At 39.3% G+C, this 19783-nt stretch overlaps 1 long non-coding RNA gene and 2 gene segments (V, D, J or C); all 3 read right to left on the bottom strand.

The window, feature by feature from the left end:
- The window catches only part of LOC105008451, a 966635-nt gene that overhangs the window by 620377 nt on the left and 326475 nt on the right, over nt 1-19783 (bottom strand).
- Nucleotides 1-19783, bottom strand: part of LOC106024145 — a 458405-nt gene that overhangs the window by 437575 nt on the left and 1047 nt on the right.
- LOC106024798 lies at nt 1965-5381 on the bottom strand. 3 transcript variants are annotated; one of them, XR_004575070.1, is made up of 8 exons: nt 5294-5381; nt 3930-4109; nt 3488-3608; nt 3245-3342; nt 3065-3130; nt 2779-2862; nt 2506-2643; nt 1965-2325 (listed from the first exon to the last, which is right to left on the bottom strand). It is a non-coding gene; the product is annotated as an uncharacterized LOC106024798 (long non-coding RNA). The 3 variants fall into 3 exon arrangements; XR_004575069.1 differs by having other exon boundaries at nt 1965-2304; XR_004575071.1 differs by having other exon boundaries at nt 1965-2304; nt 3930-4081; nt 5294-5378.

Raw genomic sequence — 19783 nt, 5'->3', positions numbered from 1 at the left:
CCTTGAGGTAGGCTAGATCACCCGGGGTGAGGATGTTCTTCCCATCTTCACTCTTTTTGTATAGCTGAAACAAAAGTATGCATGGAAATGTTTGGATCAATGTCATATAAAAAAAGGTCGCAATCTAGCATGTTTGTTCAGTTTGAAGTACAGAAATGGCCATGCCTACCCACACAGCAAAAGGACTCCGCGGTGGAACCGCTGCGGAGGTATTGCGGCTTTCGGAACGGACTCGCGAAGCGGAACTGTATTGGTGTCTGTTAGAGCTCAGTGACGGATCCGCAACGAAGGCGGATCGCGGACCCGCCGCGGCTCCGCGCTGCATCTGTTCCGCATCCGCGATTAAAACCTTGCCTCCGCGGCGGGTCCATTTGGGACCCGCTAAATACATACATCCGCCACGGATCCGTAACGGCCTCATAAAATTCCTGGCTCATCTGGCCCGGGTCCGTTTTGGACCTGTTTTTCTCATTTTCAAAATCCCTAGGACTGTTCTTGCTGTAGGATAAAAATAGGATAAACTAAACCATAGGATTTCTATCACTAGGCCTAGTCTAGGTTACTCCAGCAATATAGACCTAATCTTAAATCTGCATTGCCTTGTATTTTTAACCTAACAATATTGTCAATAGGCCTAACAGAAAAGGTTTAAGTCAAGACATCAATTCACTGTACAAAAGTAATCACTACTTAATGGAAATATAAAATTGTCATTTACATTTATGGAAAGTTACAAGTTCTTTCTATTCCGTTTTTGTTAAGTAGCCTACGTTGGCTAAGCTGCTTTACATTCATTTTGTGGTCAAAACCTAATTTAGTGCTTTATAGGCCTAGGTCGGTGCAGACATAAAATATTTTATCCATTAGGCTAAAACTTCAATGAAATGCACAGCTAAAATATCAGAAAATTAATAACTGGTGAACGACAAGAAGTTCAATAAAAATTTTGTTTATTGCTTATTTCTCCTATTACTCCGTTTGTGTGGCTTGAGGCGGGACACGTCTCCTCGTTGCCCGATCCGCTGCCAGGTTGAACCACCTGATTGCGTGCTTGGTGACCTCTGCGTCCGTGGTTGATCGTGTCACTGTGTTTTTCCTCACAGCACCTGTAATCAAACAGACAGATATGATTATGGTATGTAGCATCCAAAGCCAAGTATGCTTACACAATACAATATGAGATAGGTATTAAGGAGATTAAATAAAAAAAGAAACATGACTATAAATTATTATAAAGTTATAAACAGGGTTGCGGTGGTTAAAATAAGAGGTGGGTAAACTATGAATTTGTGATCAGGGTAAGGTTTGCCACACCTTTTCGCTGTCAGATGTTTAAAAAAGACATCCAAAATGTTCAAACAATATCAGTGGTATTAAATGGTTTTTGATCAGAGCACAATTGTATGTGGATAAATCAGTATTTTAAGTTTGGTAGGGTCCTACATAGATTCTATTTGGAGGTAAACTCTTAACAGATGGATAAACTCTATTTCTGACATTTGAGCGGTGGGTAAACTCCATTTACTTGCGTTTAGTCTCTATTACAGCCCTGGTTAACATTACGTCAGTTAGCAGATGCTTTTATCCAAAGCAACTTAACATTCAAGCTATATGTTGCAGCAGAGACCTTAGTGTTAGATTAACCATTCCAAAAGCAACACTAAATTAAAATACAACTCACATGGTCATTTACAAACCACACAACTGCATTCCATCAGTGTTTATTATTATTATGGAGAGCCAAGACAAATGTACGCGAGCGAAGCTATCACAACCACCAGGCAGCCAATACATTTGCGTGCATTTACTTCGATAACATGACAATCCACTGTGATTCCAACCCCCAAATTTCAACCGTAGTTGCGCTCTTACGCACAAATACAGGTATGCCACTGTCTTGCCCAAGACTGTGCCAGAAATTAGCATCTCCACGAGGGAGATTGTCACTCACTGACAAAATCTAACCACTGGGAAAAGGCGGATCAGGACAGGCCTGTTCAGGGCTGTTCAATAGAACATTTGCAATAATCATGGACAATCAATAAACCTAAAGGCAAGATTCATATTAAGTTAGAAAACTCACCACGCTCTGTCGAGCTGGGCCATTTGACGGTTCCTTTAAAAACATTTCAAATGCCTCCACTGCCTCCACTTGTTCCAGGGGAAACTGGATATTGTCCGGCATCTCAACATCTGGCCCCGGGTTGCTGTTCAGCCTGCTGCTGAGGTAGTTCACCTTTGCCACAAGCTGGTCTTGTTGTTGTTTAATGGTCTCCAGCAAGCTAAGGATGTGGACCTCAGCCACTGTTGACACATGAAATATAGCTAAAATGTAGTGGATAAAATATATCACGTTTCAGTGTTTATCCTCATTACTCATAATACTAACCTTAGTTATTGACAATAGTTAATGACAAAAGTTATGAAAATGTGTGATGGTTGTGGGATGTTTTTCCAAAATCTGTGGCACAGAATGCCCCTATGGATTTGTCAGTTAGTGCTCACCAGAGCAGGGAATGGTATCGGTCATTCCTCCCCCTCGCCATGTTGGTCTGTAGGCCAGGCTTGAAGAGGGCTCCTCTGTTCGCCTCATGTTGAGGGCCGGTGCGGGAGGTGGAGGGAGGTGAGGAGGGACTCCCGTTCCTGGCCCATAGTGAGTTGGGTGGTGTGAGAGAATGGGAATTATTATTTAATTAAATGGTAGTCATCTGTTAACCATGACTTATAATACACTTTGGGGCCTTCCAATTCACTAATATTTCAGAAATCAGTCCCTACCTTGAGTAACTCTCCTCATGTTAAATACAGGTGCAGGGAGTTGAGGTGGTGAAGGGTGTTGGGGTCCGGCCCCATGGTCAGGTGCTAAGGGAGAGAAATTGCTATTAAATGGTTGTGATCTGTTAACCAATGGTATGCTGCGAGCTACAGGGCCAAACAATGGCAAACAAAAATTCTCTGGTCATGGGGAACATGTATGTTTCAACATTTTGGTATGAACTACCTATTTCAACCCCATGAATGGATTGCCAGTGAAAAACAATTTATCTAGACGGGGCCCCTTTACCTAGACAGTTTCCTCCAGGTTGAGGAGTAGTGACTCTGCTGCATGGCACTCAGTGAGATGGTGGAGCTGGAGGAATGGATACAAGGAGAGGGGAATATCTTTAGCACTAACAAGGTAAACCATATCTATATTATTAATATTATGATTTTGTTATTTTGATGTTAAGAGATTATTCCTTACTCTGCCAGTGTAATTGGTTTGGGCTTGAGGCTCCAACTGAAACACCAGCCGAATTTTCTGGCTCTTCTTCACTCTCATCAGAGTCCCCAAAACGATGGCTGTTAAGTAACCATATCATTTTGGTTATTGCAATCCCAAAATTGCCAAATATACATATAATACATATAGTATTTTTGAATGCTACAGGAAATAGCCTTCCTATTACTGTAGAAACATAACAAAAACAAGACCGAACCGACTTACATTGGCTTCCTGAATCATTTCTCTGGCAGCTATCCCTCCTGCTCTGCCTCAGACTGTAGCTCAGAGGCGTTGCAGCCGGTCTGATATTGATTCATTAGCCTGATGGCGTCTTCGTAGGTGTCTAAAATGAAATATGTTAAAATGAACATGAGTTTCAAATTAGCTGTAGAGCTGCACAGAATATTATTATTGATGATGATAATTGTTAGTATCATTATTATTCTTTATTTAACCACGTTGGTCTCGTTGAGAACACAATATCTCTTACAAGAGAGACTTTGCCAAGAATAGCATCAACAGATATAAATTGAACATTTTAAAAATTGCAAGGCAAAGACAATTTCATGTGCATTTTCAGAAAATAAAAGGGTTTGTTATTCCAAGCATAAGGAGAAGCAACCATGAAATTATTTTTAAACAATAATTTTATGAATTGGCATACCACAAGTTCTGACGACCTTTACGTCATATCTTGGCCAGTTTGGCTCATGCTTCTCCTCGTTAGCAGCTGCCCGTTTCACACGTTCAGCTGGGCAAGTACACTATCACGTCATCATACCAGTCAACTGGCACAAAAGCAATGTCCTCGCTTGCCTGAAATTCAATTAGATGAAAAGGCATCCTTAATGTAGAAAGAAAGAAAAAGGGTATTCATCATCAAAAAAGGAATAACATGGACTAAAGCATGCACAAGTATAGGCCTACAATGTATACAAATAAGCAAGTTAGATGGGCTGAAAGTTAACCTGAATGGTGCCCCAAGGTGGGAAGAAGTATAAGGAAGGAAAAAGTACTAGACTGTTTATTAGACCCCAAAGGAAACAAGAAGCTAACGTTAGCTAACGCTGCGGTGACTGTCCCTCTGCCTCTGACTCCCCCGCTGCATGGAGTATTCCTCCGTATCAGCTAGCTAGCTAGCTAATTTTACTGTTTTAAAACTATTTTCTAGGTTAGTGGGGGAGCCTACCGCTCAAAACCAACATGAAAAACGTAGCTAGCTAGCTAGTAATGTTCACTCATTACTAGCCGCTCATTTTAAACGGTGTGTAAAATGAGCGGTGATGTTAAATCTCCATATGTACTGTGTATTTGCTGAATGGTTTCAAAGTAATGTTCGGTAGCTACCATTAGCAGAAAAGCCCGTACTTCTTGACGTTCAAACAGGCGCCAATACCCATTAGTTGTCTGAACCGACTTAAACAGTGATTAAAATGCCGAAGCTTGATTTTCATTATAAAGAGGATGGCAGATAGACACTACACATGAGACCAAACTTGACAAAATGCAAACTTAATGCACAGCTAGCTAGAAACTAAACATGCTAAAATTGTACCTGCTAGCTATCATAGCAGACAAGTGCTTCACTGACTGTAATATTGACCCCACTTCATTGACTGAAATACCAGTGCCAATTTATCAGTTATAGGTTTGCATCGCAAACGTGAACTCAAACATATAGCTATATAGGCATTATCAATACTTGCGAAATGATGCAATCGCGCCTAGCAGCATGCTAGCTAGCAGCTACATGCTGCTAACATAGCATAAGCTACATATGGATAGCAGCGACACATTAAAACAGACCAAACCAGTCTTTATCACACTACCATAACATATTCTGCCGAAATGACTATCCCATTTTAAATCAAATGGGCTACAATATCATCATAATCTCTCAGCTAGCAATAGCATGTTGCACAAAAGTCCTAATATCAAACAACGTCATTACAATCATTATACATGATGAGCAAAAAAACACAAAGGCCTATGTTTGCTGTGAATGTCGCAATAAATCAATACACTTACTCAGATAGTTCAGCGCAACCGTGTCCCAGGAAAGAAAATCTCCACTGATATGACTCTTGTCTCGGCGTAGCAAGAGCACACCAAGAGGTTGTAGTCCAACCTTTACAGTAAAGGCGCGTCCACTTCTGCGGATCCGACACGGATCCAGTGTCGGACAGTAGAATTCAACGCGCTGCCCGGAGGCGGAGCGGATCCGACACGGGTCCAGTGTGGGACAGTAGAATTCACCGCGCTGCCCGGAGGCGGAGCGGATCCTCTGGGCGGTGCCAAAACGAATGTGACAGTCACGCGGGTTTCGCGACTTGGATGCGGATCCGCGTAGGCGTCTACTGCTGTGTGGGTAATTGCCTGCTCGCCGGCTGTAGCCTATTTACACCTCAAAAAGCATATATATATATATATATATATATATATATATATATATATATATATATATATATATATATATATTCAATACTAGATATAAAACAGTTTACCCGGTCGCGGCGGCTGGTAAGGAGTTTATTGCGTTAAATTTTGTCTGTGCTGCCTCCAACTCAATCTTCCTTTTTTCATTTAGATTTTCAAATGCCCTGTTGCAAGCCTCGGAGCAGTAAAACAGGGGTGTAAAAAACTGTGCGTATATACAGTAGTAGCCTTTATTAATCTATGTACTAGTTAAAAAATGCATTTCCCCGCTGAGATTGCCATACAGCCTGCACAACTTCTGCTGAGCAAGGAGTTTCCTGGCACCCGCTTCGAATGTTATCATTGGATTGAATGGGCGTTATCAGTGGTTATCAGCCTCATAGATATGGGTCAGAAGGGGGCTGCTAAGCCTACTGGTAGGCTCAGAAGGCTTTTATCATTCATTCTCATGGTTAATCACGGATAAATACACGAGAAGACTCCAGATCCAATCCCAGACAAATCCAGGTCGCCGCTAACCGGAAGTCTGCTGGATAACAGGGATATGTACAGGTAAGACCAGTATCTCCCAACCTTTTTCAGTTACTGTACACCCACATTTTTTTTGCACTGCTTTCAGTACCCCTGAAGTACCCCCTCATGTTAATTTCACTAGTAAGTCTATGGTGTCATGAGTGTTTTCAAGTACCCCCTGTGGAGAGGCCAAGTACCCCCAGGGGTCCTAGTACCCCTGGTTGGGAACCACTGCTGTTAACTGTGTGGGTAAAGAAGTAACATGAAATTAAGCACTTTATTATAGCAGTAATAATGTCTTTATCTGTTCTCCAGACACTTTCTGTAGATGGAAAAGAGACTACATCATCAAGCTAATTCAGTTCTACAAGTTCAAGTAAGAATTCAATGTGTTAATGTAAGACTATATAGTTATTACACCCATCTTTAAGTAGCCTACTGATGTGCTTCAACATGGAAGCCTAGGTGTGATTACATAGCTATGAGTGAGACAATAACAGCATATTTTTGTAGGAAACTCACAATGGTAATAAATCAGGGGTCTTAATTATTTTAGGCCCACCTATAAGCAGCTCAACTAATAATTTGTTGGATTCAATTTAAGACCCAACAATTTTGGATATTTCTTTAATAACAATTTAATAATTTGGAGGGGCCCCCCTGCATTGACTCTGAGGACCCCCTGTTGAAGATCCCTGTTATAAATGAAGAGTTGCTATAATGCTGCAGTACCACCAAGGCCTTCCTTATAACGTCTACAGTGTTTGGTCAGGTGTACCACAGTAATGATTTCTGGTAGGTAACTACTTAATTCTTGTGCTGTACTTCTTGAAATGTATAGATCTGGGACTCGTGAGTTGTACATGGAGGATGAAACAGAGTAAGTAGGCTGAATCTGTCTGTTGCTGTTCTCTGATCAAGTGTCTAAATAACATTTAATAATAATTACTTGCTGACCATTGTAGAATTGAGAACTCTCTGCTGAACATTGAAACAAAACACTGCATTGAGAGAAGATGGAAAGAATCTGATCTAGATTTCCATCTTTAAATCTGATCTAGATTTAAAGATGTTGACCGTGACCTCAGAGGCCAACTTATATGCAAGGCTAGAACTGAATCAAGGGAGAGAGCAGTCCTCCTCCATCTGAAAAGAAAATATCCAGGTAAAGTGCTGTGGATAAGTAGATCCAATATAAAATCCAACTTTTCAAAGGACCATAATACAAACTAATGAATTCATTTCTTTGCATGTGTGTTTTCTAACTTTGTTTCAGATAGGCAGGGCATTGCCATTAGACTGCCCAAGCAGGTAGCCAACTCCAACAAGAGACTGAGACAAGCAATCAATGAATACAACAGTATTCAGTGGCCACCGCAGATGAGCATCTTCCCTGCAACTATTGATTTTCAGGAAGCATGCGATTCCTCTTGGCCTGTCTACCTCTGCTCTGATGACACTGTAAGTATAGTTACCTAAAACTAGTAACCACACTGTAATCATTCTAGTAACCATCTGACAACCGCTTGGTAACCACAAATACACAAATTTCATCAACCACCTGCTAACATGAGATAGCACTTTGTTTCCTTATGTCTTTTACTAGATTGAAGAAGATTATGTTTCAAGGTGTCTGAAAAGGCGTGGAATTGATGCCTTATATATGAGGACACAGGCAGCTGAGGAAAAGCACATGCTTTACCAGGAAATGAGAACTGTAACTGAACACCTCAATCAGCAGTATGCCTTTCTGTGCTCTGCCATCAATGACACAGAGCAGCCTGGTTCAAAAGCTGCTCTCATTCAACGTCTCAAACAGCTGGAAAGAAAGCTACATCATCCCACTGTGATGTTTCACCAACATGTACCAGACATTGTTCCTGCAGCGCGTAATTATGTCGTCCCAGAAAACCCCTACCTGTCTCAGAACCTCCCCATGCCAAGCGTACAGACACTGGTATACAATGGTGATGATGATGACAGCAGCTAGCACTGTAAGCAGTCATGACTAGGGCTGGTTTGCTGCTTCCTAGTTTTTAATGAATAGTTTGAGCAAGCTTATATGCTTTGCTATTTATCATTCAAAATGTCTCCTTAATTCAGCGCTAACCAAATTTAATCAAAGTCTGACAGTTTAGGTTGTGTGTTTTCATTGTAACTGATCAGGGTCTAATTGATGCTGTGTTGATGATTAGTTGATTAGTCTAACTGCAAAAAAGTCTTGAGCTGTGAACTGTCCTGCCAATGTGAACCAAACATTATTTTTAAACAAGCTGTTTTTGGACAAAAAAAACTTTTTTTGTGGAAGCTGGTGTCTAAGTAATTTTTTAAACCTCTATCAGCTTTGGTGGCTATACCTCAATGAAACAATTGAATGGTAAAGCCATTAAAAAAGTGGGTGATCAATGTTGAGCTCTACAGTATATCTGAAATAAACCAACATATTTACTTTTTCTTAATATAGAACATCTAGATGCCGTGTAATGACTAGTTCGGCTTTACTAGATATTTGATATATTCAGTAGATATATCTTTTCACAACCCTATTTTACAACCCTAATTTGCAAACCAGAAATACTACAACTACAACTACAATGGTGATTTGTATCAAGCTACATGGCGTGGCTACAGGGAGTTGTAGTTTCTAAAACATTACCGTTTTACAGGGTAGTACAATTGGAGGTTGTAAATATTGAGATGACAGTAGAGTGAGGGGTTTATGTGTATAGTAAACACATCTATGTAATCATATTTCAAATATTTGTTAAATTTAACTGCTTTTGACAGCACCCCCAGTTGGTGACTATAATTACTTGATAGAGTAGGCCAAGAGCTTTTATAACACTTGTCCCATGTCTCTAACCCCTTTAGTTACTGAATTACAACCATTAAAACATGCACCAGGGGGACGTTTCAAAGGTCGGTCATTCAAAGCAGGAGCCATGAAGAATCTTTATACTAAATACTCTCCAGGACAACACCTTTCCAACGATGTATTTGGTTCAACTATACAACAAAGTTTACATTTTCTCATTTCACTTACACAAGCCATCTCAGGTCTAGTTTCAGAGAGCACTTTCAAGGCTCAATATATAAAATGAAGCTTTTTGTTTGTTTGTTTCTGACTGTGTAAACAGATTTACTACACACACACACAGTTTATTTCTGTTCGGGACACACATGGCATGCATATCTATTTATGTTAATGCTGCTATTAGGGTTGTGAATCAAACGTTTATTATTACTAGTATTCAAAACAAAGAGGACACATACTGTAGGCCAATAGGCCCTGTTGTATTCTCTGTATTTATTCGTCCATTGAAATGTTTTATTTTGAGCTTTACGGCAAATATTTTGTTTTTCCCTTAACATTTTCCTCCTTCCAACACCTGTCACTGTGAGCAACTAAATGCTTCAGTTATGTTTGGCAAATCTAGCATAGCCTATTTAAAATCAAATCCAAGCCTGCTTAATGTAGAAATGAGTTTATGTTTCAAGAACGCTGATAAGTAGCCTATCCCCAGCCACATATTCTTTGAATTATACAATTAAATGATATAAATAACATTTCACAGTCACAGGTAATTACATGTGTCTTTTTAATAGAGATAAAGTGGCATTTGGATGTGGGTTGAAAAAGCAACCATTATTGATGGTGCCAACAAACAACAATAAAGTACAAAGAATCTTAACTAGGGTAAATGAAAATATCACAGTCTTCTTCTTACAGTAAAATGTAATCCAAAGACATATAGTGGCAAGATTTAAATTAAGTCTATTTTAATGAAAATGATAAAAGGCTTTAAATCAAGTGTCAAACTCAAGGCCGCCGGCTAAAATCTGTATACATAGGCCTATATACAATCCGCACAGACCGGCAGGCATAGATATAGAACAATGTTCTGCACCAGAGTTCGGATGAGCTTTCACAAGAGCTGGACTTTCCGACCAAATGCTCCAGTGTTCTTTTTAAACGTAGTGTGTGTGTTTTGTAGGGATGCGGTGGGGGCCATCAACAGAGTAAAAAAACCTCAAAATTGTGTACGTTCAAAAGTTGTTTTATTCATCCAACAGAAAACTCAGATCGGACAGATAGTCTAGCTAGCCGTCTGGATTTACCCTGCAGAGATCTGAGGAGCAGTTAACCATAGTCCTCAGAAATCCTCCGGAGGTTAGAACGCCAACACAAAAAAAGAGGAAGGAGACGGACATCATCCGAAAACGAGGGACATCCGTGGAATTTTCAGTGGCAACGGACCTAGATATATACTAGAAATCAGGGTGTTTGCATGGTGTGTTGACCCTGGCAATGAAGGCACATGTTTATTTTAAAACCACAGGCAGTGTGGGACCATGATTGGCACACTGAGCACTGAGACCATGAACGCCACTTCTTTGTAGCATTCTTCTTCTTGTCATCAAAATAGATGCGGCAGACAGAGCACAAATTGCCTCCATCTATCGAAACAAAAACAGAAATATTTTGGAAGTTAAGCCAGTTAGTTGAAATCATAAACATACATAAAACAATGTCTCTAAGGCAGCCATTTCATTTACAACTTTTGCCAAATGTCCCTGATTTTTAACAGTTAAACACCAGCCAAGTTAAATAACAATAAAATAAGTCAGAAAATACTGTGGAGCCCAGTTAACATTTAAATTGAGCTGGTTTGGCAAACAGAGGGGGCTGAGGGGCTGGGAAATGAAAAAATAATTTCTGAAAAGGTTAAATTAGTGAGTTAATTTAAGTAATTATTAACTGACACATTTTATCAGGTCACCTGCCCCTCAGTTTATCACAGTACAACAGTTAACATGGTCAAAAAACACTAAACTGGTGTTTTTTCCCCATAGATAAAAGACCTGGCCTTTTTAGTATATTAACCGTTATACTGGAAATATCCCTAGTTTTCATGTCACAAATTTTGTTCTTATAGTTTATTTTCAGTTGTTTCAACTTCCGTTTTTTCGCTGGACTGCACCTAAATGAAATGCATTTTAGGTTCAATCACATTCAACCAGTTTTCACCTGTAATAACATAATTTTGATTACATATTGCAGTATTGTAATCTGTTGAAATTACTTGTTTTTATCTTTGCTGCTTGAAAAAGGCATTATTAGTATCAATGGGACTTCCTGGTTAAATATAAATAACCACAGTTTGGACAGATACCTTCATTTGCAGTCATCATGGGGGCTACATTAGTGGCTGTTTCTGAGGACTCTCCTTCCATCTGCTGTGCACCTAAAGAACATAAAAGAAAACACAATAAAATCTTTCTTGATACAAATTTTGAATCTTAATTAAAATGTGTAATGCAATTTGGCAGCATAATATGGGTATAGTAAACATCTAAATCTCAACAGCCAATTCAAAGTGTGAAATGATCAGGATATCAAGCTTATGGAAGCTGTTTGTCACTTGGATAAATATTGTATCTATATATTGTAATTTTCAAACAAGTGAGCTTTTCTCTGTCAAATGTCAATGGCAGACCTCAGAAGTTTCATTTAAGCTCGAATTTAAGCAATACTAAAAACTGATTTGTAGCAATTGGCTTTCAAAATGTATTAAGATTGCAAGAAATAACATTTCCACACATGGCCTCAAAGATCTGTTCCACTGACTTCTTCTGGATACAAACTGCTGTGTCTGTTGATTTAAAGACATTCAACAATGACACAAAGGTGAATCATATAATTTGCATCAGACATTAATGTGGACAGGGGTCAAATATGCTGTGAAATGAGGTTGAATTACAAAAGTTAAATATCTAGTGAAATGTGCTTCTTAAGTCTAATGTTAAATATTCATTTAAATTTAATTAAATTTTTTAATTTATATTTTCTATTGATCTCCAGCAGTTGGGGGGGTTCTGTGCCTTGCTAAAGATCACCTTGGCAGTGCCCAGGAGGTGAACTGCCACCTCTCCAGCAACTCATTCCATAAAACAACTCAGCATACCGTCTGCGTCCATGTGCTCGGACATTCCCTTTGCCATGTCAGTGGGGTTGCGTTGTGCTGTATCTAATTGATATGTTTAGGAAAAAAGGAAAACGTGTAATATGAGCATAAAAAATTATTGGTCTTCCTGCATTACTGGAGAACAAATAATCACATAGCAATATCAACTAAGGTATATAATTCACAGGAGACATATAATTGAATTACTGAATAGTTTTATGAACATGAAAAAGATGTAAACCATTGCCAAGGGCCATCCCTTTCAACTAAACAATTATAGGATATTCTGGAGAGGTGCCTTTTTAGAAAATGTGTTTAACTATAATGATAAACTCCAACTGAGGAATATTGTCACAACCCTTACAAACTGACAAAGGCATGTACAATATATAACAAAATGCAATAAAGCTGTTCTAAATGTCTGCAGTGGCCCAGCACTATACAAAGAGTAACATGAAGGCCTGTATTATTCTTTAGTTAACTTATTTTCCCCACTTTGCATAGAGCCAAATGGTCTGCAGGAACACACGTGAAGAAAGACAACAGCCACTGTTAATATCACTTACTTATTTCAAATGAAATTTGCTCAGCAGCTGCCAAAATGGCCTCTAATTGGTGTCTTCCGTAAAAGGAGGGCTTCTTGATGTCAAGTCCAATGGGCAGCCCAGCAACTTTGATCGTTGTCTTGTTATTCACAAGGGACTGGTAGGGGAGCCTTCCAGTACCTCCGGCCTCCTCTGAAAGACATGGGCACACACATGCATGCACATGTTACTCAATTACACAGTTGGATAATTCTGACTTCCCTCCTGTTGAAAGCTAGTTTTGTTAAAGTGTCATAATCTTATGGTTGATGGGTACATTAGAAACATAATTTATTAACTGGATAATAATGCCATAGATTCTTAAAGGTATATTAGGTTTTCAAGATATAACTTTAAGGCTTTTCTTAACATGAGTCTAAAAAAGTGTCTGAACGTATGCATACTATATCTTTGGTTGAAAAGATCTTGCACTTTTTTCAAAAGCACAATGATGGGATCTTTAGTAGTGGGTGTTGCAGCTGAGGAGCTGGCTGCAGATGTGAAACAGACAACAATTAATTCCATAAAACTGTTTTATGTATATTTGCACTATTATGGGGCTGGGTCCATTTCTGTGGACTTTCATACAACCAATATTACCTTTGAAATGCAGTGCAAAATTGTTCACTGTGTCCATTGAATCAAGGAACACAGTGGCTTCCTTGCTACTCATTTCAAAGAACTCTAAACTGGCCTTTTGATTGTCAAAGGATAAAATGGCCGTCTCCACACACAAAGCCTCAAGCTTGGACACCTAATATTTAGAGAAACAAGCAAACCACAAAATATAAAATAATTGATTATAAACAAAATGGATAAACATTCATTTTAAAAATCCAACATACACTGAAGAAACAACTCTTAACAGGGCTAGGCAATCTCTATGAAAACAGTGTGGTCACAGGTGAGAAAAAAGTGCTTATGGACATTTACACAGAGTCTGATGGACTCATAGCCATATGTGACTACTAATGTTTCAATTGACCACCTTCATCTGAATAGACTAGCTCAACCAGTAGGAATTCAGTTTGAGAGGGGTGGTATAAGCCTTCGACAATCATTTGAATGTGAGAATATTTGATGCTGATAGCCTTGTAAACACTTGACCCATATACTTTGTTTTACAGATTAATTGTGGTTTTACAGTGTTTATTCTTTTATGTAGGGTATATGTTGTTGCGATTAAGCACCGCTTATGTTTGCCATCTCATGTTTAATAATTGTTTATAACATACATTTGGATGGACATGGTTTCAGTATGTGAATCTTCGGAGGACTTGATTTAGTACACCCTACATGTTTAAAAATCAGATGGAATGTTTATTTGGGATTAATTCATTTGAAATTCTAAAATAATCTACAGATAAACACTCCAATTGTCTGTCACAGTACTGCTCACATCACAATTGCCATCAATCATCCTTACATCTAATACTATAATAATACCACTAATGCCTAGCAAAGGACCCTTCTTTCCAAACCTCTAACTTCAGGTTCTTCAGATGCCCTTTTATTTTAAGCTCCCTCATCTCAGGGCTAAGCTCCTGTGTCTGCCCATGTGCCTTCAGTGCTGCTGCCTCCTGAACATATTGTTGCTTGACATCTTCTCTTAATGTGGACCACCTACCCTTAATATCATTCATTGTGCCTGAGAACAAAAATAGATGCACAGAACAAACTTAACTCCTTAGTCCTTGTCTTTATATAGTAAATTCATACAGAGAAAATCTGACAATCTGTCCAACAAACAAACTTGGCTTGTAAAACCCTGTAACAACACTGTAAAAACAAGATAACGTTTGCAGTAGATATCTGATGATTATTTTCAATAGACACAGCAGTCTGTGAAATACTTGGTAAATGCTTTCTTGAAAATTTGCTTCATGATTGTGGGCCGCTATGTACAACAACAATCCATTTAGTATAACAATTAAAAGCATCCATTAAATATTGTTTCTCACCTTTGTTTTTGAGAATGTAAGGTGAAAGCTCTCGTCTGTAAAGTTTTTGTTTTGGCGGCCGGGGCTTAGAAGAAGCTTTAAAGGATCTTTTGTAGTAACCAATCCAGTTCTGAGAGACAACACACAAAAAAAAAAGTATTAAAAAAACTTAACTACAGAAAGGAATGATATATGGCAATGCTATTATATATATTACGTACAATGTGTTACTGTGTTTTATTCCTTTAACATGGGTGTCCTTATTTTATTTTACAGAATCCAGAGGACAGTACATACTGACTCAGTCACCTGCAGTTCAATCGGTTTTAACAGGAAATTCAGTTACTATGAACTGTAAAGTCAGCAGTAATGTGCATAACATTACAGCAGTAATGTGCATAACAATGCAAAACTTAATTCAATTCAATTCTATTTATAGTATCAAATCATAACAACCTTTATCTCAAGACACTTTACAGATAGAGTAGGTCTAGACCACACTATAATTTACAAAGACCTAACAATTACAATAATTCCCCCCAAGAGTTACTGTGTGTGTGTGTGTGTGTTTATAGCGTAGCAGGGCATTGAAAGGTGTAGCAGCGTGTAGGACATAGCAGGGCCCTGCAAGGTGTAGCAGGGTGTAGCAGGGCGTAGCAGGGTGTAGCAGGGTGTAGGACATAGCAGGGCACTGCAAGGTGTAGCAGGGCGTAGCAGGGTGTAGGATGTAGCAGGGCCCTGCAGGACGTAGCAGGGCACTGCAAGGTGTAGCAGAACGTAGCAGGGCGTAGCAGGGTGTAGCAGGGCACAGCAGGGCGTAGCAGGACGTAGCAGGGCACTGCAGAGCATAGCAGGGCGCAGCAGGGCGTCGAGCAGGACCAAGGCAGCAGCTGCAACCATGATTTCGGTGCCACCCTAATCCAGACACCACAGTCTATATATTTCTAATAGATTGATAGTCATCTGATAACAAACATGGCAGGCTTAAATTCATGGATATGCATATAAAATGATGCTCAGAACACCTGGAGTCCATTTGATGTATCCTCAATGCTACAGGTGCAGCCCATGGTGCAACTATAAAAACACGTTTTGAGTTTGAATATTTCACTCAGTATGAGTATGATATGGCTTCAGTGAAGCGTTAATGAGCAGCTACACAATATATGCAATAGGCCTTACTGTCTACACTGTGTACAGTGTGGACAACTACTTACTTTCAAGCTAATGGAGACATTTACTAAAAGAAAAACATGCTACGTTTATGCTAACGTAAAGCAAGTAGGCTAATAATAACGTTTAGTGTTCCAAATTATTTACCAAAAACTGAGTGTCCCAAATGATGAGGGTGTTATTTGAGACAGGTTATGGTTAGGGTAGCACAGGTGGTTTAGCAGGTTCATAATTAATTAAGGACATTGTTTGGGGTATTTGGGATAACCGCACGAATACCATAACGTTGTCAACACTAATGTCACGCCACCACAAAACATTTCCAAAAAAAAAATCTGTATTGTTTTCGCTTATTGACGCTTATTGACTAAATGATCACAGTTTAAAGGCTCTCATTTTAATGGTCTTACCCATAGACATAATAAAGAGTAGACGCCGCATTGGCTGCTGGGGCGCGAGAAATACGGCCGCCATGTTTGACCGGTCATACTCCTATTTGCGTAGCAGCAGAAGCAACGATGCCAGAGCACTGTGGAGCATACTCCTGCTCATATCAGCGGACCATCGAAAGCAGGGCTTGGGGGATTACTTTTCACAAGTAAGATTTAACATTACCGTATTATTGGTTGTATTTTGTGACTAGAATATTACCAGAGAGTTGAGAAGGAGCAAGGATCTTTGATTTTACTGTACTGAAATCGTATCCAGCTAGCTAGGCTATGTTTACTGCACCAGCCGGTGTTCACCCAGCGAACTGAGACTTGATAAGTCATATTCTATAACACTGACTTAGATTACAACTGACTCAAGAATGCTATTGTAGAAATAAAGCAAATATTACTTGTATAACATTGGCCAGCTAATTATATATTTATATAAATAAAATATGGTATCATCATTGTTGTGCAGTACTAGCTTAGCTAGTAACTTAGTATTTTGGTGGTAGCTTCACTATTTTCAGAATCAAGTAACTTTTTTCAGTAGTAGTAACTCCTTTATTTACCAAGTAGCTTGGCCACACAAGCTACTTTTCTTGTCATGTGAAATTAGCACAACTTAAAGTAGCTTCCTATGTAGTGAACTAGCCTACTGCTGTGTTTGTGTTACTTAGCTTGCTACATTTGACTGGGTGGTAGCTTTTGTGTAGTGAAGCTTTATTCATGACAGAGTAACTAATAGCTTAGCTCACTGCAATTTCCAAGTAACTTGCCCAACACTGTGTATTATTCACATGTAATTCACCCTAACAAAAGTAAGTTACCTCTCATGTCTCATACCCACCACACTTAAAATAAAGGCAACAGAACATCTGATAGTAGAATGGTTTTCAAACAAGCTTATTATTTAGTTCAGCGGTATGTGCTCACCTACAGGTTCAGCCAAGATCACTTGGAGCTCCTATTTAATTCAATCAGAGCGTCAGGTAGGGTTGGTGTTCTTTTAATTACAATTTTGAAAATATACCTAATGAATATCTTTATGTCTTGTGAGTAATGTATGTATTGTGTGCCTGTTTTCCATATAAGGAGGCTGGAATAACAATCCATCGGCACTTCCAGGCCATCTTCCGCCGCCTGATGGTTCAGTGTGGTGTCTCACCTGTGTAAAGCCCTATATAAATATAATGTATTTTTTTAAATTATTATTTCAATAAGGTGCTGAGTGCTGCAGAGAGGGTGATCCGCCAAGCTTCACCAATGCCAGCTCCTAAGGTGTCGACAGTCACAGACATCGTCCGGGAGGAGATTGGAACGGAGGATGTTTTTCTGCTTGGGGAACACATTGAGGAGACTCAGTTTGGCATCGACAACCATCATTCTGACTTGTTGTCATTGGTTGTGTCTGTGTTTCTCAAAATAAGGCTGCACCACATTACCAAACTCACCTCTCTTGAACTGCAGAAAGGGTGCATGAGGAAGAACTGTCCTCTTTCAGGGGTTTTAGAGCATGTGCATGTGTGTGGTTCCACGACAATTCAAGACTTTAATCCTAAATTCCAGGAATCCAAATGTTGGTCTCCTTTGCCTTACACTAAGTTTGTGAGCTTGTGTATAATGAAGTTTATCTTTACATTATGTCCTTGTTATTGTCTTAGCCCTGATCCCTTTCCCTCTGGGTTCTGAAAAGCACTTGTAACTGTGTTTTGAAAATTGCTACATTAATTAAGTTTGCAGACTTTTCAAGGGAGTTTCAACAAAGTAAATGTGTAGTTTAAATAAAAACAGTCACTTTTCATTTCATCCTGCTATTTTAGACTGGGACCCATGTGAGTATGTTGGGATGGGGGCTGTGAAATGTGAGAGAGAGAAATATATATTTCTGACTTTACTGCCACTATTTACACATTAGGTGTTTCAATCAGAATGATAGTCAAACTGGAAATGTTCCTGTTTTTCTCGCTTTTTGGGGATTATGTTCACAGTTTTGATGAATATAAAACTATGAATATTAAAATACGCTGAACCATGTGTCCTGTATCATAGCTACATGTATGACCTTTGCAGCAAAAAAACCAGCGTGAAAATCAGTAAGGTATTCACTGAGGTATGATTAATTAAATGCGCTGACAGGTCGTTTCACCTGCCAAAACAGATTACATTGAGTGGAGCAGCTGACCGGTCCAAGATGGCGGTCCCATGGCTCGTCAGCGCCAGTAGGCAGTAGCGGTCGATGCGGCGTCTATTCTTTATTATGTCTATGGTCTTACCTGAACATATCCCCGTTATCCAGCAGACTTCCGGTTAGCGGCGACCTGGATTGGCTTGGGATTGGATCTAGAGTCTTGTGTATTTATCCGTGATTAACCATGCGAATGGATGATAACAGCCTTCTGAGTCTACCAGTAGGCTTAGCAGGCCCCTTCGGACCCATATCTATGAGGCTGTTAACCATTGATTAAACGCCCATTCAATCCAATGATAACATTCGATGCGGGTGCCTTGTTAGAAATCAGCCCTTTCATATAGTGGTTGAAATAATGATTGTGTACCCGGTCGTCAAGGGAGAGTAATTCAATTATTTATTGCAGCATTTGATGGTCTGTTGTTCATGATGTTACAGACTTGGTCTCCAGAAACAATGTTTAATGGACTCAATCTCATCTCAAAGAACCTCCGGTCTTACCTCGGCTTTATAGACATAGAGGACAGAATTACTGTAATCCCATTGGCTGATTATTGTCGCGCTTTGAATGAGCATGACTTCCTGTGTACAAATAAACAGATGTTCTTTTGTTATCTAAACATAAATAAGCATACATTCATACACTTCAACAGCCTTCATATTAGTGTATGTACTGCACATGTCTTATGTTTCAGACCAGGATCAGGTTGTATTCAAGTTCTGTAATCTGTTCATGAAGACGATGATCACATCAATACTTGGATATGGGGATTTGATTTGAGGGGCTGATGCTTCTGTAACTTCAACTTCACTCATATCGACTGATAATGTGTGTTTCGAGATATTCATTAACTTTGTAGATGCACTTTCAGAACATGACAAATGTAACAAGTCACAACCATGATGATGATGACAACAACATAGGACCCTACATCCCACTGATGGTTTGTATATGAAGCTAAACAGAGTCGTTCCTGGTTGGTCCCTGGATGGAAGATGAGATGCTGCTGAAAGTAGAGTTAAAGTACCAGTAAGGGCACTCTTCTATCTGGTCTGAAGATCAAAACACAAAACAAAATAGCACTGAAGAAAACATTGGCATTTTCACTGTCATATGGGAGAGTAAAATGGTGTCCTGACTCTCTGGTCACTAAAGATCTTGCAGCACCTAAGAGTAGGTGACAGAATAGTGACAGAATATAGATATCGCCTGTTTTGAACTCCCTCTTCCATGTATGTAAGACGCTCTGAATAGGAGCTGTAGCTAAATTACAATATTTAAAA

Source organism: Esox lucius, chromosome 21, assembly GCF_011004845.1.
Source record: "Esox lucius isolate fEsoLuc1 chromosome 21, fEsoLuc1.pri, whole genome shotgun sequence".
In the NCBI taxonomy this organism is placed as follows: domain Eukaryota; kingdom Metazoa; phylum Chordata; class Actinopteri; order Esociformes; family Esocidae; genus Esox; species Esox lucius.
This window is presented reverse-complemented; position numbering and strand designations above follow the sequence as displayed.